This window comes from Corvus hawaiiensis, chromosome 4, assembly GCF_020740725.1.
Source record: "Corvus hawaiiensis isolate bCorHaw1 chromosome 4, bCorHaw1.pri.cur, whole genome shotgun sequence".
NCBI lineage: Eukaryota > Metazoa > Chordata > Aves > Passeriformes > Corvidae > Corvus > Corvus hawaiiensis.
Genome location: NC_063216.1, coordinates 71,888,773 through 71,912,694, shown reverse-complemented (window position 1 = coordinate 71,912,694; position 23,922 = coordinate 71,888,773). Strand labels below are relative to the sequence as shown.

General features: G+C 42.6%; 1 protein-coding gene across 1 annotated transcript in view; it reads left to right on the top strand.

The window, feature by feature from the left end:
- Positions 1–7,188: 7,188 nt before the first annotated feature.
- The window catches only part of SEMA3D (semaphorin 3D), a 130,989-nt gene continuing 114,255 nt past the window's right edge, over positions 7,189–23,922 (top strand). Inside the window, exon 1 of the mRNA XM_048301099.1 lies at positions 7,189–7,344. The gene's annotated coding sequence lies outside the window, so the exon portion shown is untranslated. The remainder of the gene's footprint in view (positions 7,345–23,922) is intronic.

The window sequence follows — 23,922 nt, the reverse complement described above, 5'->3', positions numbered from 1 at the left end:
TGAAAAGTACCAAATTTGTAGAAATTGCATCTTCCTTTTTAATATAAATCTCTGGTTTACTTAAGTTTCTTAGTGACCTGAAAGCACCTGGAGCTTTGCATTGACTTGGTAGATGCAGCACCTTTCCATATGTAAATACCCTTGGTGTAAATGTCTGTTTTCAAAAGCATTTTGTGAGTGCAGCGACTGCAGGGCCGCTTCTCTTCTATGGCCTCAGGTTCTGCTCTCACTGCAATCAATGTCTCAAGTCTTCATTTACTGAAAGAAGAAAATTTGAAAGAGAAAATCTTAAAATCCAGCACACCAAACCAATCTATATTCCACATTGCACTTCATATCTGCAGTTTGCTAGGACAGAAGTTATCTCCCCAAACCAAAGTATCAAATGCTGGCTCTGGAATGCACTGGGATCCTTCCCATTTCGGGTCAAGTTACAGTCTTCTCAGCTGATAAAGCCACTGAATATATCAGCATTTTATATAAATGCACATGGTTTCAATGATGCTAAACTTTTTAGATTGTTTTTTTGTTGTTGTTTTTTTGAATTTTTTAAGCCCTAGTCCTGAAGACTGAATGGCAGCCAGGCATAGTCACATCTAGAAATGTTGCTGATGTGAACAGAATAAAATCTAGTACAAACCCAAATAAATTATTTAAACTGAAAGTAGAAATATAGAAAATCAATTAACAATCTGCTGATTTAGTTTGAATAAAATAACTTTCCATCAGACTCTGAAGGTAATTTTGTTCAATGAGGAACACCAACATGTGGCAGCTCTGTTTCCAGGTTGCAGTGCTGAGATGAATAGCACCTTTCATAACAGGGTCCTCAATAACCTCTGGACTTGATCCTGAAAACACTTTGTATGTAATTATGTTGGCTTCAGCTGTACTACTTCAGGGTGGGTTTCACTCATTTAACATTAGACATTTTGAAGCAGACATGGAGGCTCCCTCTGCAGTCAAGGGAGAGATATGGAAAACACTAAGGAGCAAGTTGTGTTCCTTGTCTGAAATATTTTTAATTTTTTCTTTTTAAATGTCAGGGTACCTCATCACAGAGAGAGATTGGCACTGATCTCTGTTGACTGCATAAGGAGCAGCTACAATTCGAAACCTCAGTTTTATGCAATAAGCTTATTTGGAAATTTGAGTGCATTTGTTTTTGTCGAGCAAAGTCTGGGATCCTTACAGCAGTCAGATGAGCTCCTTGTGGAGAGACCAAATCACTGCAACATTCATCACTTCATTTAGTGCAAAGCATGTATTAGTAATGACTGATGTCTCCTGTGGCTGGAAAGTGGTAGTTTACAGGCCAGGGATGCTGCAGGACAATCAGACCTGGATGCAGTTGTGATGCAAAGGGGAGCAGTGTGCAAGAAGGACTCACTTCATCAAATGAACCAGAACCACATTGATGGGGTGAGGGGCTCATCTACTAAAAATCTACATCTGGCCATGTGGGAAGAATGAGTTGTGCTCCTGTAAAAAGTTCTATTGAATTGTAAATAAATTAAAAATAAAAGAGGAAAAAGAAATAGTATTGGTGTTTTCCCAACAGCTCCCCACAAAACATTCATTTAATTCAAAATGTAGCTCGCTGTGGATTGTTGAGATACTCAAAATACGATGATGCAGGGATTTTGCTAAGCTTTTGGGATTTGGCTTCCATTCACTGGGATTCAGATGCCTCCCTAACCTCTTTTGGCTAGGCTAGATTTCTTCTACAGAGAAATGCAAACCTTTGAAGTTCTCTTCTAGAGCTCTCAAAATCCACAACTTGTATAAATATATGCCTGTCTACATTAGAAGGGGTGATCTTCAAGTTAAGAGGTCTTTTCCTTCAAAACTGTTGCACGTATTCAACAGGTAATCAAATCATGAAGGGTTTTAAACAGAATACCAACACAGAACAGAGAAAGCACATAAACAAACCTGCTGTACCAACTTAGTGTTTTCATCCTGCTGAGAGTGCTGAAAAGTGCCATCTTTCAGACAAATTTCATATTGATGTGGCCAGCAGCATACTGTCTTAAGCTACTGACAACAATCTGTTCTCACTGAGGAAGCTACAACAAATTTAAGAGTTTAAGGGAGGTGATCTTATAATACAATCAAAATAGTTATTTATTGAGGACAGTGAACGTGAGCCCACGTAATGTATGCTGTAAATCACTGAGGCATGTGGTTCCATTTAACACTATTTTGCTTGAAAAGTGATCACTTAGAGGTAAGGTTTGCCCTAAGTTGGGTAGGAAACAAAAACATGCAAGAATAAATAATAAATAGGGTGTGTTTTGGACAAAGCTATCTTGTAGAGGCATTTAGAGGAAAGAACATTTCTATCTATAGAATGATTCCTTGGATGTTTGTCTTCTGTTAACCACAAGTACATATTTTCACTGGAAAAATGTGACTTTCAGGCATTCACAAAGATTTGTTCATGCTAAGAATAAACAGAACTAGATATCCTGTATTCTGAGATAAGAAAATACATGGTATCATTTCATGTAATAGCACTCATGTTTTATTAAAATGAGGATTTTTTTATTATTTCTACAGCCACCACTGAGGGGAAGTGGAGTTCTCTGGACACAGCTCAGAGTGGATTTTATTCTTACCCGCCGCCCCTGCTTGGTGCTGAAGCCCATAAATCAATGCAGCAGTCATTGCCATTTAGGGAGAGCAGGATGCCTTAAACCAATTAGTTCAATGGTTGATTTAACTGGAAGTAGAATTATAGAAATTTAATTTATACAAAATAGAAAAGTGAGCTTCAGTTAATTTTTCATGGAACTCTGACTCATAAAATACATAGAACTGTGGGCTCTCAGAAGCTGATTTTCTTTCCTATCCCAGACATAAGTGGAAATACAACAAACTTTTTTTCTTGAGATACTATTTATTTTAAAGAGATTGAATAATATCCCAGATGTGATCTGTAGACAAAATTTTTATTCTTTTCACCATATTTGGGCCAGATCCCACATTCAGTGTATGCCTGTCCTGGTCCTGGCCAGGACAGGGTTAATTTTTGCAGCAGCCAGGAGGGACATGGCCAGGACCCTGGGGTTACAGCTCTGCTCAGGGATAGGTGGGTTTTTTTTCCAGTTTTTTTTTTTCCAGGGACATAAAATCAGTGTGCACTACTGTGCAGGTGCTGCATTATGATTACCAACACTGGAGTAAAACAGATTCTCCTCTTCCCAAAGTGGTGGGGAGTGTCTTGCTTTGGAGACCCCCAAGGGTCAGCCTAGCTGCATCAGCACAGGGCAATGGACAAACTCTGGCTATTCCCATGCATAAAGAGTGCAAAAAAAAGAGTCTTTTTCCTGATGGACTGCAAGGTGGAAATTCCATACCTTACTACTACTATTCTGTTTCTTACTCATCCTCTTTAAAACACCTGACTTCTACTAACTGTCCAATGTGTGTGACTATATATATATATATATATATACATAGAGAAGAATCTTCTCTATACAGTCCTTTAACCACTGTAGGTGCCATTATTGGAAGTGGAAATACGACTTATGTCTTCAGAGAATATTGACCCAGATTCTTGGACAGTGTTTGATCTGAATTTGACTTCATTGCAAGTGTGGAACTCAGTCTGCCAATGTGCTTGCACAGTAACTGTAGGAATTTAGTGGCCCGGGGAAGCAAATTTGGTGGCTGAGTCACAAACACAGGCACTTGAGGCTGGCTGGATGAGGTGGTTTCTGTGCCCAGCTGATTGCTCTCTCCTCATCCTTACAAAGGCTTACCTACTTGTGGATCCTTCACTGCTCCAGCTGGCTTTCCAGTACATGACAGTAAATCAGTTCTGGTTTCAGTGGCTTTATTTATCATGTTTAACATTTTCTTGTCTGTTGCTGGAAGCAAACAGGAAGAGATGGCTGGGAACAATCAGTGTAAATCGACACCTTATTTCTTGGGCTTGTCAATAAGGAGTGGGAAGTTCCTTTGACAATTTTCAGGGTTGGACATGAATCACAGGACCTTCTCATGAAGGACCTCAGAGTCACTAAATGCATAGTAGTTCAACTGGAATCGAATCACTAGGCACAACTTAGCCCAACATTTGGAAGACAATCCCTCTCCTTAAGAGACTTAAGCAACACCATTGCATTGCATCATGCTGCAGGCATTTCTGTCACTGCTTACAGAAGGAATAATAGTGCTCAGCATAAAGATAAACACTTACAGTGTGGCAGCAGGCTGTGTCTCATGTTTCTCCCGAAGTCTTTACTAAAGGACGGTCTATTTTACCATGACAATTAATTTCACATGAAGATAGTTTTGCCTGAAATATGCCAGTCTGGCATTACAGTGTCTGGACAGTGTTCAGACTTATGATAAAGCACAAAAGGAAGGGAATGGGAAGTAACAAAAAGAGCTGACCTCTCTTCTTCATTTTAGTTATTTGTGAAAAATCTACTTGGTCATTTAATTCATGCTTGTGTTACTGCCCAATGAGAAAAGGAAAATGCACATATCTGATGTTCAATTTCTGCTCTTTCATGAGCCACTCAATTTTACAGGAAATTTGAACAGTTGCTCTGGGCACTGGGTGTGGAATTTGGCCTTAGGGAAACCTCAAATCAGCTACTAAAGAAAAAAAAAAAAGCCCCCCCCTCCCCACCCCCTTTTCAAATTCGTGTTTAAAAGGACATATTCAATACTTCTCCCATCCAACAGTCAGTGACCTTTCAGCATGAAAAATGATGGTATCATCCTCACCATCATTATAATCATCACATCTTCAAAACTTGGGAAGGAACCTTTCTCTTCCTCTGAAAACTTTAGACCATTTCTATAAATTTGGCAGAAATTCCTATTTTGGGGGGCATTTCCAACCCCCTGTTAAGAGCAAATGCAGTCCCCACCACAAACGTCACTCAAAAAGGTGTCATTAATGCAGACACTGAGAAAGGTGAACTTCCTTCTGACGTCTCCCTGCAAAGCCGTACTTATCTGCTCTGGGAATTTCTGAACAGTGGTTTAAAATACAATGCCAAGGAATGCATCCAGTGATCATTTACAACGATACTGTGCAGATAGCGAATGCCTGCTCAGTTTGTGTCCATGGCATGACCTCGTGTAACCTTTTCTGAGAGCCAGGCACACAAAAGCGCGTTCGTTCGCTGCTGTCTGCAGAGAAATGTTATTTTACCAGCTTTCCTTTAGACAACAGCCACAAGAGGGCGGATTTTTTCCTGCTTTCTTCTACTTCATGAAGAGCTTAACTATTTCACAAATTCGGTTTTATAACTCTCGAAAGATAAATATTCAGCTATTTATTCCACAACCCCCCCCTCAAAAAAAAAAAAAAAAAGTGTTGTCATGATTTTCAAGAAGATAAGTACCTGCTAAAATAAAACCATTTCCAAAACTGCCCCTCCCCCCCCCATTTCACAGACTCTGTAGGCTTGTTCCACAAATGAGAAAAGGAGACATTCATGCTGATTTCTTTTTCATAGGAGTCTGGAACATCTCCAGAACGTGAAACAAACAGAACTTTCCAGCACATTTTATCAGGATTCATGTTTACAGAGTACCTCAACCCCCTGTTCTGTAGTTCTAATAAATCCTTAAAAAAAACCCACAAGGATTTTTCTGCCATCAACCTGCTCCTCATTTTCTATTTGTTGAGCTTCCTCAGTTGCAGAATGTGGTTAGCAGCAGAGTGCCTGTGATCTTCAGTGACTGGGAACAAAATAAAATGCAAGAATTATTCTACAGAAATTCAAAACACAAACTGGGCTCACATCTGCATCATACTCATCCCAATTATATTTGTGTTAAGCAGTGCCATGCAGGGATTAAAACAATGGAAAGTTTTATCAGTGATAATAAAGTGAATGTGGAAACTCAGGTATAAAATATCCTTTCATTTTTTTTGAAGGCCTTAAACAGCAGAAGTCAACAGTCAACCTGTCTCCAAATTCCTCCCTTTGTCTTGTGAGAATATAAAACACATGCAGCTAAGTATAGTCTGTATCTGTGTGTGTAGAATTTGTAAAAATGTCAGTTTGGTACTGCAGTAACAAACTGTTAAAAAAACTTAGGTTAAAAAGGTGTAAAGTTGACTTTTGGTGAACTTTAAAAACTTCTCTTATTTAGCTCCTGTCCTGTATACCCAGACCACCCATCTGACTTGTGTGTGAATGGTAGGTGAGGATGAAGTTCTGCTGAGGTGAGTTACATGGTGGAAACTCCAATATATTTCTCTGGACTTCCTTGGTTCTGCTGTTATTTCATGGGAGCAACAGTCGGGGTCTGTTCCACAACTGAGCTGCCAGCTGAAGGCTTTCAATCTGAGCCCTTCACTGAGGGAAACACAGCTCTTGAAAGAACCCCAGTGTGTCTTGTCTGGAAGTGTCTGATACTGTCTGTGCCATGTGTGCAGTGGCTCTCAGCCTGTGGGCAGGAAGGCTCTTCCTCGGGCAGCCACAGAAGGAAATATGTTGGAGAGAATGGTTTGGTGTGGGAGTGGTTGGTCTAGGAGCGAAATTCTCTCTTAGGAAGTGGTCTGCAGCATGCGAAAGCCAGAGAACCACCAATGCAGCACATTCCGGGGGCAAAAACAAATAAATGCAAAGGCAGATGTGTCCCTGGCATCTATAGTTCCGTACACGGGAAAACTCTAAAATGCGCACCAGCCCCGAGCTCCGGGCTACTTATCAGTGAGTGTGGCCAGCTGGCTTTTTTGTTCTCACTCAGTCTACAAGCCGGTGTCCCGCAGTTCTGTCCCAGTGGGAATGTGTCACGGGAACACCGAGAGCGGACCTGAGGCTGCTTTAGCCATGTGGATGAGGAGCAGCAGCCGCGCACGGCGATCCCAGCGTTAGGTCGGGATGCTCCTGTGAGAGCTCGCAGGTGCGCGATCTGGCAGTGCAGGAGGGGGCTGTGGTCCAGGGAAAGCACACTCAGGATTCCAGGGTGGGCACATCGCTGCCACGGTCGGGGTTGGTGCGCGCACTCCGACACGTCTCAGGAGCCGCCGGGTGCCGGGCCGGGTGCCGGACCTGCGGCGGAGCCCTGGGGGTGTGCCCGCGCCGGCTGACAGACACCCGGACACACAGGCGCACTCTCAGGCGGCAGCCCATTTGCTGGAGGGGTGTGCATGTGCGTGCGAGGGAGTGGAAAGGGGTGGCGGGATGGAGGGAGGGCGGCCGAGGAAAAGTCTGACAGTCGGCGCAGAAGGAGCGAGACCCTCCGCTGCTGCCGCTGCCGCCGCCGGGGAGGAGCCGCCGCGCTCCGCTCGCAGCGCCTCCGACAGCCCGGCCTCGGCCCCGGCCCGGGCCCCGCAGCGCTCCGGCCGCTCTCCAGCCCCGGCAGGTACCGGCCGGCCCCGCGGCTCCGGGTCGCTGGGGCGCTTTCCGCCGCCGCGGAGAAGGGGTGGAGGGCGGTGTGGGAGGGTGCGGGGGTTCCCTCTGCCTGTCCCGGACCCTCCGCTCGCATCTGCCCCGGGCGCCTCCGGGGCTGCCCCGGCAGGAGCGGAGCGGTGCCGGCACCTGGCGGCCCCCGGGCCACCTGCCTCGCTGTCAGCGGGGAGATGGGGCTGGCTTAGGAAAGGGTTAGGCTCTACCAGGGGTGGGCTTGGGGGTGAACGGAGAGAAGGAGGCAGTTTCGGGGAGCGGGGATTAAAGGCTGTGAGATGGGAGAGGAGTTCGTGCGCTCAGCCCGGCACCCCTGCGCCTGTTTCTGCTCCGCAGAGGTGGCTCCGGGCTCTGGGAAGGCAGCAGGGCGTGATCTGCCCATGCTCCTCAGCAGAACTGTTGCTTGCTGGACCGGTGGCAGAATTCCTTCCTTTCCATACAGTCCTCCAGCATCGCCGTGAGCGCGACTGCTGAGCGCGTCCATCCCCGGCAGCACAGAGCACCTGGCTGGCCCGGGGCGCTCGCTGAAAGGAGATCATTCGCCTGCTCACAGGGACACCTCCACTTCACTTTGTGAAGGAACTCCCAGGGTGGGACAGCTGCTTGTTTTGCAGCGAATATTGCAAAATGAAAGTTGTTGCTTGTAGAAGGGAAACATTCCTGAGCGCGTTAGGTAATCGGTGACTGTGCTGCAGAAGCACAAAGCAGCCACCTATGTTTCCTCAGAAAGAGCTTCACTTCTATTTGAATTGGGACAACTTGTCCAAGAATAATAGAGATAAATGGGACCAGAAGCTGAGAAAGCAGCAGCTCACACTGTGTCTGTGGCTCTGTCAGAGGCCGGGAAGATGCAGGCAAGAACTTGAAGAATTGTAGCATGTCACTTCTTTTACTTGCAAATCTGGGGGACAAGTAAAGAGACTTGATTTCGCTGTTCACCATTTGGAGGTGTTTAGTGCTAATGGCACATCACTTCAATACTGTTTTTCAAGTCCTCATTAGTATAATTGATGTGATTTTTCCTTTTTCCTTTTTTGTTAGTTGATTTAGGTTATTATGAGTTTGATCCAGAAAAGTACATAATCTCCTGCAAAGTGTGTAAGGGCCAAGGTCTTTGGTGAAAATTTTGTGTCTAAATAGCTTTCTAAAGAGGAATTGGGGTATTTTAATCCATAATTTTAAACCTACTGTCAAACAGAGATACCCAAATTCTGCAGGTGCCACACCTCTTTTTCTTAAAATTTCCAAGACAAGTCCTGCTCTGAGATATCTCATAAATTGAACCATTGTAGTCTTGATCAGGCTGAGCAGCTTGGCTTCACTTTTAGTTGAACTTTATTTTGGCTTAGATATCCAGACTAGCCTGAGATCCAGGAACTAAATTTGCTTTCCCTCTTCTTATGACTGGATCAATCCAGCAGGGATTCTCAGGGTGTGGGCAACAGAACAGGCTCGCATTAGGTGCAGTGCTGAAGCACTGAGAGTTGTGAATCAAAGTCTCCTACAGTGATTATGTGGGCTCTGCCCAAGGAGTGCTTTAACCAGAAATGGAAATAGCAGCTTCACCAGTCTTTGCTGTGTCTCAACATACAAGTATGACTTCTATTAAAAGAGCTGGTAGGTGCTTTCAGGATAATAATCCCAAGAAGGAAAAAGTGTCTTTCAGTAGTACTGAGTAAGGTGACTAATGTCAGAAAGATATAATTTTGAGTTGTATTCCTGCCCTCATCTTTGTCTTGGTGAGTAGCTACCGTCAGCTCCCCAGAAGATTGATACCTCGTTTGGACCCCAGTCCCAAGTACTGGCATCTGCCTGCTTCTCTCTGAGCTCCAGGTTGTGCCATCATCCAGCCTTCCAAAACACTATAATTGCTCTGATCTTACTCTGCTTCCCAATTTTTAAATTTGTTTTTGTTTTTGTTTTTGGTTTTTTTTGTTTTCTGAGAGGTGATGTTTTCAGTGCAGACACCACTGTGTTCATTACGCAAATTATGCTGCAGCCTGGACATTCTACTGGGATTTTGCAATTGAATCAAATGAAAAAAGGCCCTGGGGGGGGGAGGGGGGAAGTTTTAATTAAGCTAGAATGTTAAGTGGAAATAGATGTTGTTCACTGGGAAAGAGCCCTTTAAAGTGTTTGAGGATAATGCGTCTTTATTACCCAGAGATCAAGTAATGATAATTAAGCAGCTAACCATGTAAACAGCAAGGTATTCAAAAGCAAAGGCAGAGGCTGAAATGCTCCCAATAGCACCTGTCCTGATTTTGATCCTCGCAGAAGGGGTATGCTCAGCCTCTCCTCCATGTCACAAAACAAGCAGAGGAGCAAATGTCCCACACAGGCAGGATCTTTACAGTTTAACTGGCAGAAGGCCATAATCACTGGAGTCACCCTGTGAGCCTGCTGTTAGCTCAGGGTGGCCAAAATAATGATGTCTTTCTGGATTCTTTCTTAATCCCTGTTTTGCTTTTCCTCTCATCCTTTTTGTTGTTAAAAACCCAGCAGCTGTAATCTCAGATGTCTCTTCACCATGTGCCACTGCAATGTAGACATGCCAGTCACCTGCGGATCCACAGAGGCTGATTCATCAGCTGGGAATCAGCTGAATTCCCAGCACATGCCAGGATTTCTTTGGCTAAAACCCCTGGTGCTGGAATTGGCCACTGAGCCACCTCTGTGCTCTTTGAGGTTTCCTCCATGAGGGAATCCTTTGGGGCTGGTTAAGCAGGCTTTCCCACCACGCTCTCCTGGCACGGCAGCCTGCGGGATTGCCGGAGCTATATTTGGCCCTTTGTCTTTTTAACCCCTGGAAAGAGCCAAAGGTGTGTGCTAAACGTCATTAAATCAGATAGACGCAGAGAACGTGTGATGTGTTTGTTTTCCTTGCTTTCTGGATTTTCTCCAGTTGCAAACAAGCAACAGAGAAGCTCACAGTAAAGCCATGTGCATGAGACGTGAAGCTGTATTTATGTGTGAAGGAAATTCTGCTCCATGGGTGTGCTATTTTTAACTTCTTCATAATGCTGCACCTCTGTCACACTTCTTAACACAGTTTCCCCCTGCCCCAACATTTGTCTGGGTTTTATATATTTTATAAACTTAGCAATGGCAGTGAGTCATTATTTAAATAATCCCTGTATAAATCTTTGGCCCTTTTATCTTCTCCTTTCTATCCTTGTGTATTCAGAAAGGCCCCTCTCTGGTATTGTTGGTTTTTTCCCATGTTCTAGCGACATGCTACGAGAGCACGCACGTGTTATCTGACAGTGGGTGATAGAAAAAGAGAAAAAAGCAAAAAGAAAAAAACCCAGCTCTTCTATTCTGCTCTCGCCAGCTTAGATGGATCCAACGTCACATGGAGGGGATCCAGGATGAGTCAGGAAGCAGCACTGTGGTCCAAAATTCCACTTTGCATTACAGCTGGGAAGCAGCATTTAGCATCATGTGGATTTATTTTCTCTTAACGGGAACTGCAAAATAATTTATGGAAGTCACATAACCTAATGGGCAGAAGAGATAACAGTAAGCCAAGACGAACCTGGATTCCCATCTGTGTTGAATCATTGACTCAATTGACTATCAGTGTGATGGGTGTGGTAGTTTAAGCCTGGGACATTAAACTGGCCTTAACTAAGCCATTGCACTTCCCCACAACGTAACTGGAAAATGTGATTAATGTTCAGAGCTCTGCTGGTACCTGAGAGTTTACCTAATAGTTTCCCTGGTCAGACTAAGCACAGGACATTAGAGGCATTTATTTTCAAACTTAATTTTCAGAACAAATCCTAAAGGACTCAGAATATATATGGCTAAAGACAAATTCATGCTTTAGAGCTTATGGGTATGTGGAGACCTGTAACTCGTGAGGACTTTCTGCACTGCATGAATTTCACACTGTGCATATTACTCAGCTTTCAGTAACACTTATCCTTTTTTGTACATCTTTGCATATTTTTCTTCCTGTGCTACTATAAACAGAAGAGTTGTGTGAGCTTTTTCTTATAATGTGGTCAGGTTAAAAGCAAAATAAATAACCATAATTAAACTGTTTCCAATTTAGTTGGTCAGGGAATCAGGAGACTTGCAGGAAGCAGATGTCATGCAGCAGAAGAGAGGCTAAAACCTCTGTAACATCTAAACATACTCCAATGACGTGCTGGGTTGTTGTTGCTTTCTTATTTTCTTTCTCCAAGGGGGTGGGCAGAAGAGAAGTTACCAATTTTCCTGGAACATCCTCTTCCAAAATTCCTGAAGACACTGCAGCACCAAGTCTGATCTCATCTTGTGTCAGCATAACTCACAACTAAATGCACTGGGAACAGAAAGCCTAGGATTAACTAAAATTATACAAAACTAAGGCTGTCATAAAATGAAAGACTTGGGCCTGTTCTCAGTCTGTCTGTCCTTAGTGACTTCAAGAGACTTAAGCACTTGTTTAGAGATAGGCTGCTGTGTAAAATGTTCTCTTGAAAGAGTTACTTTCCTAAAGTCTAAGCCTAGAGTGAGATCAAGCCTTTTAAAAGTTAAGTGCAGTCCTGAGGGCTGATGTAGCCAAATGTTCCAGCTTAATCTTGGCTAGAATGTTAAGATTTTGAACAGCTAGATCTAATGGTATGTGCCTACCTAGCTTGTTGTATTCCCCTGGAATTTATCAATGACACACTCCATATAATTGTGGTTACTTTTTGTCTGTCTAAAATCCTTTTTTGGTTTTGCAAGGGAAAGACTGCAAAGAGGGAGTATGTAAAAAATTCTTTCTTAACCAAAAGCAAAAAGTTGATTTTTTTTTTCCCCTTCCACAATGAAGAAGTAAAACAATGTCTGTTGCTCTCATGCTTAATGTCAGAATCTCTGCTAAAAAATAGTAAGGAGAAATATGATGAATTTTTCATATGGAACTTATTCCCTGTAATTTTATAATGCATATGTGTGAAGTTTTATGAAGGCTTATGCTAAAAGGCTTTAGAACAGTGTAATAAAGGAAAAATGTTCATAACATCCTTGGGTATCTAGAGAGCTCCACTTGGAGAGAGGGAAATAAAGAGCAATGACAAGTAGTTATAGGCTGTTGCAAATGCAGTTCATTTTCTCCAAGATTTACAGTAAGAATGAGCTCTGACTGTAAAATTCTCTGCATTATCATAATCTGTAGCTTTGCAGGATGTAGCATTCCCATGTCCATTCTCTTGACTTGTGAAAGAAAGGTTCCCCCTGCATATAAATGACCTTTAAATAAATCCTTTACTTAATTTCATGTCTTATTTCACTTTCTTAAGCAGGTGCTTGAAAACCTTTATTAAGAACATAAATAAATCTTCAAAGCTGTTACTATACTATGTCCTACTAATAGAGCAATTGCATGTTACATCTCTCTGACGATCCGTTTTTGTTCAATAGAAATCAGAGAAGACAGAGGTACAAATTTGCCATTTGTGTTTATATAGTCAGTAGTTACAAGCAGTGAACCTCTTCTCATTAAAAGCAGCTTTCATTAATTTATTAGCTATGTTTCAGTAACATTGGGAGGGGCCTGTCAGACATCACGGAATCATAAAATGGTTTGGGTTGGAAGGGACCTGGAAGATAATCAAGTTCCAAAGCCCCCTTCCATGGGACTCATTTGGGGAGCCATGAGCACTCCCAGCACACAGATAGGAGTAGAATCAGTAGGTCTGTCCATGACTATGTAGGGTCACTCTTTTACTTCTGCCAATAATTAAAATAAAAACTAAAATGTAAAAGAAATCTCAAGCGCATATTTCAGTGGCTCAGGTGCTGAGGTGACCTGGAAGGACGGTTTTCCAGATGTAGGTTGCAGAGCAGTGGTGTTGCTGGTGTTCTGGAGCGTGGCTTTCCCAGCCACCTCAGTTCCACTCTTTTGCAAGTGTTGTGTTGGCAGGCCCAACAGAAAGAGACTGGCATAGTTGCTGCACCATCTGCCAGGGGGAAAACTTCTTCACTGGATCTGCCCCAATTAAGGTTTTGATATCAGTGTTGATACTTCCTACTTGATACTGAGCTATGCCATTGAATTAATCATGAGGAGACAAATCCTACCTGTTCCTGAAGGAACGTGCTAACCCTGGGGCGGCTGGATGAAAGGTGTTGGGAGAGGTGGATCTTCTCCTTTCAGTCTGTGGGAGAACTGGGCACACGTGGAGCCCACCCCAGCTTTGCAGGTGAGGTGGGCAGAGCAGTGCCTGGTTCTGAGCACCACGGGCACTGAGCAGGCACAGCTCTGTTGTGGCCCACGTGCTGTTGGCAGGTTTGGCTACATGTAAAGCATGGTAAAAGCAGAAGACAGGTTTGATCCTGGTCTTTAAGGCTGAACTTGGCTGACTGAAGAGTCAGTTAATATCATAAATCTCTGTTATTAATCTGATTTTTTCCTAAGACTATTTTAATAGGCAAGGATGCTTTACATAACTACAGCCTGAATCATTGTTGTCAGTTGATCTGATGTCTTATACAATCTGTAATCTTGTCAGAAGTGAGGTTTTCTCAGACCTCATGAAATCCAAGGTGTTTATATTAAGACTCAATTTATTGTTTTGCAAATTGAACTCAAGGCTTTAAAGGCTTTAAGGAAAAGCTGACTTGATGTAATTTTTGGAATGTCACCCCCACCTAACTGAGGAAAAAGTAAGAAAATTGGTGCATCTAAGGGAGTTACTAACACTGCTCAGGTCCAAGGGTCTTTTAGGTGCTCTTTCTAGGAAAAAAAGGTGCATTTAGCTGTGCTGCTCTATGCTGTCTATCTTTTTAAGATGAATGTCCTGGGTAATACTATTTGCAGTGTACTGGTTTGTTTTGGAGTTACGATTCGGTGTTTAGAGTCCTCTAGTGACATCTACAAAAAGCAGATAAATTTCATCTCATAAAGCTGCCTTGAAAAAAAGTAAAAAATGGATTTATGCCAAAGAAATATCCTCCCCAGTGTAACATCCCAACAACCTGTGCATCTTTCAGTGAAGTTAAGGGAGTTTACACATGGAAAGATTTTCTGTCCTTAGATAAAATAAGCTGAAGGCTGAAGATGGATTAAACTCACATAATAAAATTTATATGAAGGGGGAAATGGGCTGATTTTCTTAAGGTATCTGACTGCAAATTCACATGTCTGTGATTTGGATTTTAGGTGGTTTTTTTTTTTTTCTTTCCCTAAAGAGTTTTACACTTCTAAGTACAGATAAATTACTATGCTGTCCTCAGGAGACCAAAGCTCCTGTGTCCTTTGCTTCTTGTGACTTTGCTACAGCTCATTACTTTCCTAAATGGCAACACGAGCACCATTATGAAACTCGCAACACAGACAGTTATCTCCTCAATGGTACTTAAAATCGAATCCTTCCTACATGGTGAAAGATGAGTTACTGTGCTTTGGGTCTTAAAGTGACGGAATGATGGAAGGATTGGGTTTTTTCTCAATTTGTTGCTGTTGTACATTGATGTGTAAGGATGAAGAATGGATACTGAGGCACAATACACTACTGAAAGCTGCAATGCCAATTTCTCTAGCTTTTCACAGCCTGACAGACAAGCAGAAGGTGTGTGCAGCGAACAGTGCAGGGAGTTTGTGTCAATCCCAAACATCTGCTTTCAAAGCAAGGGAAAAAAACCCAAAAAGCAGAATGCAGTTGTTGTATTGAGTTTAAAAGCTGAGGCGAGATTCTGCATGGTTTATCCTTGTTTTTCCATTGTGCTGGGTCTGTGCTACTGCCAGCATGTCCTGTGGCACAAGGGCTTGGTCTTTCCTAACAGGAATTGACCATCCTCACCTTTTTTCTGCAGCAGTTCTCCATGTGGTTTCAACCTCCTGCTTCCAAACTCCTCTCTGAAATTTCATCTCATTTCATCTCATACAGTTAAACTCTCTCTTGTGCTTTCGTAAAAGCTTCAGGCATAGTTTTCCTGTATCCTCTCAATTCCCAGAAATGGTCCTGACATGAGAAAAATCTCTCACTCCCCAGGGGTACTCTACTGTAGCAGTCTGACATGTGGAGTGTTAAACTGTTAAAGGGAGAGAATTCAGACAGATTTCAGGTCTTGTGCCAGGTTTTCACAACAATGGTAGAAATGCCTTTGTGATAACATTGATATCACAGGCACAGCTGTTCTGCAGTTGGTCAGTGATGAAATATGGATAGTTATTTTCTTAGTGAAGACAGGCTTTATTTCTATTTTTATCCTAGGTTACCACCATTATTTATGGGTAATAAAATCTGCTCTAGTAAATGGTGTTAAAAAAAAGGTACTTTCCATCCTTCCTGTGCTTTCCTTCCTTCCTTTCCCTACAAACAAGGTAAATGCCACTGAAGTGATGTGAGAAGAGCATTTTGGAATGTGTGTGGATTCATTGTGTTTTATTTTCCATCCAGGAATTCAACATGACACAATGGAAAGTAGGATTTGACATCTCCAAGATAAACTATTAGACAATGTATAAAGTGCTGCACTCATCTTTATAAGAGAAATAGCGTGTAAGACCAGAATAACTGGGACACAGTGGCTTTGATAACGAGCAGCATTGTTATCTTTGCAAGTATCAGCAGAGATTACAGTGGTCTGTTGTGGTGGCCCTGGGGGAATCTCACAAGGCCTTGCAGTAGGCCGTGTACGATTTGTTTTCATTCTTTTCTCAGCAAAATACTGGTTTGATGCTTGGAAAGCATGACCCTGTTTAAACTGTGCTGACTCTCTTCGTTCTGCTTTGAGCCACATGGGAGAAGATGTGTGAGCACAAGCAGTTAGAAAAGTTGAAAAGGTGCTGATGGAGGATGGAGAAATTAGTGATTGACAATGAGGAAACATTTTGTTCTGAAGAGCCACCAAGACTCTGTGGGCATTGTGTTCAGGACTCAGGATCCTCTGTCAGTGGCTCCAGTGTTTTCTCCTAGAAGATCAGTAGCTTTTTTCCAACTTGTTTTACCACATCTCACCAATGGGGTCTGGTCTGAGCTGCCAGTATATTATGGAAATCTTCCTAGGCTTAGCCTGTGTGTGCCACCACTCAGAAGGAAAACCCAGCTATGCTGTGGAGGCTGCAGCAATTGCTCAGAGCTCTTTCTGGACATTTCCAGTTGAAGGTGTGACCTCAGTCCCATGGGTATCTTTTCTTGTGTAGCTGTCATTTCCACCTCCTGCTTTTCTGTTAGGCTAAGAGAAAGTCCCAAAATAGGCATTTGAGTTTTTGGCAGTGTTTGCTGCCAAAGCACTTACTCTCCATTCCCCTACAGAGATAGGGTGGTGTGTGGGTTTCTCTGGTGTGTGTAAAACTCTGAAGTAATTTGTTCCTCTGGTGGTTTGAAAGACACAGGTTGGAAACCCTGACACAGAACAAACACGTTTCCTTGTTCTGAAGCTGGGTGATTGGGCAGAACTTTCTCATATTGGTGTAAGAGTTTTAACTCTTTCTGTTTCAGAAGATGGGCAAGGCAGTTCCATACAAAGGATGTTGCAGAATCTTGTTTTCTTGCTATACCCAGAAACGGAATTGTATTTGGACAATAAAAGCTAGGCCATAAACAAGCTACTGCATTTAGTATAAGGGTAACAGTGTAAGGTTTTGGTGGTCTAGTTAATACAGGAGATGATCAAATATCCCTCTAATAACCTGAAACTGGAAAAGCTTTTACAATTATTCAAATATCTTTCTTGAAAGATGCATGATACTTTACCTGTATATTTCCCACAAGCTGTCCATACTCTGTGCTTATGGTTTCTGAAAACAAAACATAGTTAGGCTTTGATGGTAATTCAAGGTTGATACAGGATAGTTTTGATTAGTTAGGGATCAAGGCAGCTATTCTAGAAGGAGAGAACTGCACTTATGTAGTACCAGAAATAATGTTTTTATGTTGTAGTTAGTTTGAGTAGTATGGGGCTGACACCTCTCTCTCTACAGAAACTTGCTTTTCTGTTTCACTTTAATGAGATAATTTCCAAAAAAAATCTTCCCAGATGAAAGGAACAGAGCCTGTTTTATAAATTGACCCATATTGCAACCCGGGTGCAAGTTCCAGGCAAGTCAGAGGACATGCTCAGCATTCAGCAGTTCTCCCCAAGATTATTCTAACAAGCACATATCATGCAGTGCTGAAGCCTGCTCTGGACTGATAAAGTCTGTCTGCATGTGGGAGTCACCTGCTGTTCAACTGGAATAACAGTGAGCAGAGTGGTATCTGCCTCACACTGACTCTGCATTTGCCTGTCACAGGGTGTCTGCCCTAACTAAGGCTGGTGTTCAAATTAAGTAAGTTGCTTCCAAATTAAGTAAGTTGCTTCCTTCTAATATACACACTTCTGTGTGATGTGATTGCAGAGCAGCCAGTGTGCTGCTAATTCACATCTTACTGTGTCTGGACTCTTGTATTGGCATGCCCTAAGTATTTAAATTTTAAGGTCTCGGTCAATTACTTGTCTGAGTGCAACAGACATGATGCCAGTGCACTGTGCTCTGATGCAGAGTGCTCAGATGCTGCATACCAGAGTAGAACTCTGAAGCAAATGTAGTATTTTCGCTGATTTTAGTGCAAAATCCAACTTTGTGCTGGTGTTTCTGTGTTTAGTTGTATCACAGTAACACCTGAAAAATTCTGGAATTTTGGCCTCACTGTGCTCTTACTGCTAATTTAAGATCTAAGGATAGCTTAGAGAAGACCAATAAAAGTGAGAAGGGAGGCTTGGAGTCAGGTTTGATTTATGAGGAAGAATGAAAGGCTTGGAGTGTGCATAGCTTGTTAGAGTTTGACAGAGAAGAAGACATAACTGTAAATACTTCAAAAGTTTTATTCAAAAAACAGCAGAGAATTTGCTTGATGTTAAGGACATTCCAAAGGTTAGGACAGCAGCTCAGGAGACCTGGGGTTAATTCTATGACATACATCCTTAGGCAAGTCATTTCTGCTGAGATCCTAGCAAATTCCTAAGGGTACCCAACTGCCACTTCTTTGTCTACATCAGTGAGTATTTGTCAGCTGCCTGAAAAATGCCTAATTTAGACAATTAACTTGCTAAATACCTTTGCAGGTCTAGAACTTGGCCTCTACCTCCCTTAGCTGTATGTGTCTGTAAATGAGTAAAAATTAGCATTTATCATAGAAAGAGTGTGAGAATTACAGGTTTGGAAAGTACGGATGTTCAGATATTGTAGCAATGCAAGTACAGTGAGTGGAAAAGCTAATTAAGATGAGACTTATTTCACTTGCCTGAAGTGTAAGATGGTCCCCTAATCTTCCTCTGTTTTCTGTACAGGGATGAGGTGCTCCCAGGGGCAACGCAGTATCTGAGCCAGGGGATGAATTCACCCTGGCAGTGCCTGTCTCCACCCTTTCTGGAGGGAGCCAAGACAATGCCTGAACTTTAGATGGTTGAAGTTAGGCAAGATGAATGTTATCTTAAGAATAAAAGGATCAAATAAAATCAACTAAGCTTGATTTTAAGGGGGGGAAAATGTCTTTTTCAAGAAAGAATTTCAGTATTTGCTGAAATGTTCTTTTAAAAGAATTACAGAAACCACCTCAAAGAACTTGTGTTTTCTTCCTGTTTTTTCTTGTAAAACATTCAGGAAACCTTTTATTAAAATCTAGCTACTTGATAGAGCTCCCACTTCTCCTGTTTCCTTGAAGCAGTCCTTACGCAGACTAGCAACATCCCAAGAAGTGCTACTGTCCTATGTATTACTAACAAATTTTGTATCAGGTACAGCGTACATGTCCCACGTTACCTGACACTGCACTTGAAAATCCAGACCTTAATTATTAAGTGGGAGCTGAGCTCTTTTGGCAACCTACTTGTGATGTCTCTTGCTTTCATACAACAGCCTAAGTAGTTGGAAATACCGTGTTAGCTCTAGGTGGTAGCTGTCTCCTTAGAAAGGACTGATCCTCAGAGGAAATGCAGTTACGGACATTGTGAATTTAAAGAAAAAAAGTGGGAAAATTAAAGTTACTCAGAGAAGAGTTACAAAAATTTTGAGAGTTTCTATGGATGCTGCTGGAGGTCCACGTGTAAAGCAGCTGTTGGATGCTGGGGATCTGAGGGAAAGTTAAGCAGTACAGATCCATGAGGAAGACCAAGATGACTTATCTGAGATCTCTGCTGACCCATGCAGTGGCACAAGTTTTCACTTCAAAAAAAGAGGAGCTTAACTAGTTTATCCTGTTGTTGGTGTGACTCAGTGTCAGAGTCCTTCCCTCCTTGTACTATTACATTCATTACCCTGCAGTGACTTTGTGAGTAGTTTACTCTATGATTTGCACTCTTGAAAGAAGGGGCTGCTTTCAGGCTTGTTTTGATAGCTCCCACTTCCAGCCTCTCCAGAGCTCACCTCCACACGGCTGGAATCCGACTTCCCTCACAATTTCTTGTCACTTGCCTACTTCACTGGCTCTGCAGGGAAGGGGAGAGTCCCTTTGCTTTTCCAGCCCTTGTCTTCTGGCTCATCTAGTGATGAAGAGACAGGGATGTGTGAGCAATCAGTCTCATCAGGGACAGGGACCTGGTGTCAGAGGGTCTGGATTTCCAGTATGATACTGGACTAGACTTGTGCTTGGGAATGTCTAAAATATGCTCAATTCGGAAGTGTTTGCAGAAATTTATTGTTTTTACTTGACCTTGTGGACCCAACACTATTGCTTTGGAAATCAGAGCTGAACAGTCCTGAGAACTCGGAGAATTAGAGTTTGCACAGAGGACCTAAACACAGTGGGGATTTTATCTGTGTGTAAAGCAGTCCTTACTCTGATCAGGATGTGAAATAAGTACTCCCTAATTTAAGACATATATTTGGGTCACAAGGCAGTGAGCTTAAAAGCCCATCTTCAGCCAAAGTGAGACTTAGTGAGTTAGGTGGGAGGTGCACCCATTGCTGGCTCCTGAGAGAGCCTGGGGTTGAATTAAGGCTTATGTTCCTGGACACCATAAGGACTCTTGGCTGTTCCTGCTGCAGGCAATATTCTGCACTGCCAATGCGTAAGGGAATAAAGACAGAGATGATGTGAATTGCACTGAGATCAGCTGCGTTCTGGGCTCCCTTGACACCCCAAAGTCATAATCCTCCCATGGGTCACTGCGAACCAGTGATTTCACATCACCCACTTTGTGCCCTAATTCAGTGGGCAGTGAAAGATGTTTACAAGTGCCTAGAGCTTCAGACTTGCAGAGGACAACTCAGTGTATGAGTGTTTGTCCACAGGTCACTGCAGGTTGTACAACACGATACCGAGGACAGAGACAAAACACAGCAGTGACAGGAGCTGTACATTGCCTATATATTGCCAAGTAGCTGTTGTGCTCTGCCTGTTACTCTTACTAACAGTTGTCTCACTTTTTCCTCCCTCTGACTGTTTTCTCCATCTGCTCCCATTCAGTATGTATTTAGACTACAAGCTGCAAAGAGGAGAGGCCCTTGTATCCTCCTTGATAGTATGTGCAGCACTGTGGGGTCCTGCCCTGGCTGGGGCCTCTAGGCACTGTCCCAGTGTAAATAATACATAAAAATAGATCAGCAGTGTAACATCGATCAAGAAAACCATACAGAGACCTAACCGTGCTTTAGTATTGAATTGCTCTACTGTCTACCATAGGATTCCTGCACTAGCTTGCTATAGTTTCCTGAATTAAATGACAGATCATACAAAGCCTTGTATCTATGGGCAGCATGCAGGGAGCTTGGGGGAAAGCTGTAATTGCTAAAATCAGGAAGTGTGCCAAAGATGATCTGCAAGTACGTGGAAGAATGCATCTTTTGTGATGTTCAGGATTTTATCATTTTTATTTTGGAGGCTTTCCAAGATTTAATAGCAAAAAAGCAACCAAAAATTTGGAAGAGAAGCAATCAGACCAAACTTCAGCTGCAGCAATAACTGCAATAGCCTGGGCATTTGCAGAAGTTTCTTCTCTCGTGTCACAGCACTGACTGGTCATGTTGCACCAGGTAGGATTACATTAAGCAAAACAACTAGCTAAGTGACGCAAACAGCTTTTGAGGAGTGCAAGTGCAATACGCAACAAAAATAGGTATTATTATTGCCTGCACCACTAAAGTTCATCTGCACTCAGAGCCTCACTAGAGTACATACTATGTACAAAGAGCATGAGTTGAAACTTATGAAAGAAATTAGCAAGTATGTTGGAGATGAAAGATAGACCTTGGAAATGAGGTATGACCATTTTCATTCAGCTTGGAGTCATGAAGGTGCAATGATTTGCTCTTGCACAGTTACAGGTAATTAATAGTTCCTTGCAATCAGTTTGATGGGATTGCTGAGGGGGGTTTGGAAGGTGAAAACGGACAAATCCATGCCACTGAGGATACATTTCTTGTGAGAGCAAAGCACTGGACCTGTAGCGCCAATTCTCAGATGCTTTTCAAGAGAAATTGAGAGCATTTTCAAACCATTGATCCACTTCAGTTTTAAAGACCATTCTGTATAAGTCCTTTTCTATTTAAAGCATCCCTGGAGGTGCAAGTGCCAAGAACTGTGCAAGTGAGACTCTCTTATTCATTCTGTATCAGACAAACTGGTTGCTCCTGATTTCAGTTTCTTCATGTTAAACAAAGTCTTCCTGTTCTGCAGAAGACTTTATAAATACATGTAGGGACACTGAGTCTTTGGTTTCCACAGACCCAAATAAACCCATGAGAAAGTTTCTACCGTTGCTGTCAGGAAGAGTTAGGCAAATAGCAACCAGCAGGAGAAGAGGTAAGCAGTTGTGCAATCTCCATTCATATTCACACTCACATGTAGGGGAGAGAATTCCCAGCTCATGAGTGGGCTCAAAAATAGAAGAGAAACATCCCCAAGGCTTCTGGAATGGAAAAAAGAAAAGAAGCTGCAGAAGCTCAACTCTGACAAATTTTTTAAAAAAATCCAACAGCTGATTGGCAGAAGGGCTGTTCTTTGACATAAAATACTTCCTGAAATTCTTTCTTCCAAGATCGATGCTGATTATTTTTTGTTTTAGTTTTCCTTACACATGAATTAATTAGAAAAAAAATTAGGCACCTCATCTGAATATGATGACGATGCTAGCAATAATTTTGCTGGTTTCTTAACTCATTATTTATTAATCCCTTCTTCTGAGCATGTGGTGGAAGACAACGAGAGACTCATCACATATCTCTCTTTATCTGTAACCCTGACATCTTAAAAGGTTATTTCCCATTTCTATTCTCATTTCATCATGAGCCTTCTGTCCTCAGTCCTGCAGATCCATTTCCACCAAGCACAGCAGCACTGAATGTCAGGTGTTTATAATAATTCAGCCAGTGCTGTCTGCAGCTGTGACGGATTCCTTGAATGGGTCCTCTGGCAGAAGGGAAGAGGTGGTGACATGTGGCATGAGGGCTGTGACAAGCACTGGAGATCAGTAGTGTCCTCCTGTCACAGTGCTGTCTGCATGGCTTTTATCCCCTGTCTTTTGTGGTTGGTATCTCGTGGAAGGTGAAATAAGCACGTCTGTGAAGAAGTCTGTGAACTTCTCTAAAACAGCAGTGCCTTGTAGGGGGACACCTGTGTGCACTGTAGCGGATATCATCTCTCTGCTGTTTCATTCCAATTTTGTCAAAGCTTTTCTGAAAATGGCTTCAGTGATCATAAAAAACCAGCTGATATTTTAGCCTAGCACTGCCTTTAAAAAAAAAAAAAACCTGAGTTAAATTCCAAAAGAGTTCACCTGTAATTTGTCTGTCCACACACTAATAAAACCTAGAATCCCCTTCCTATTTTGATTTCTACCTGATGGCTGTGTTAGTTTGATTCTGATGTGTATTAACACTATTGGACTATTTTGCAAGGTTTTGCCACGTCTTGTATTTTCCACAGGAATTGCACAAAGAAAGGCAGTATTTTTTAAGTGCCAAAACCTGATGGGATGTTTCGCTGGCTCTTTTCACTGGCTGATGGCTTTAGTGGCACATTTCCCTTGTGAGTGCAGGGACTGAAGCCGATCACAGGGGAGACAGATGAGTCACATCTGTATTTGCAAGTTAAACAAGGTCAGAAGACTGTGTTGCCCTGCATGGGCCTGTGATGTTTGTTAGCGTGTTCACTGGACTGGTTTTTGCTCTTGTCAACGAGCACATTTCCAAACTGCCTGACTGTAAGCTGGGGGGATGCGAGGGCTCCCAGGAGACAATATGGATGGAACCACTTGGTTTTGAAGGGAATGAGTGTTTAGCTGTGTAGACAGAAGCTGTTCCAGGCTGCTTTGTCTCAGAGTCTGCAAATAGTGTCTGGCACATTTTATTTATTGCTCCAAACTTAGACTTGGGGTCTGGAAGCTGAAGTCCGAGCAGCTCTAGGGGTGACTGTACCGTATTCCTGTCATTATACAGACTTTTCCTCCACCCATCCTCTGTTTATCTTCCTAGATGTAACCTCGTCAGGGAAGGTATTGATACTTGCTCTTTATTTGTAGACTATTTAGTACCATGTGGTCCTGACCTGCATAGATTTCAGTTAAGATAAAGGCAGTTGAATCTGCTCTTGCCTGTTTGCTTTCAGCTTGCAAAGTTTTCCCTGGCTATAATGTA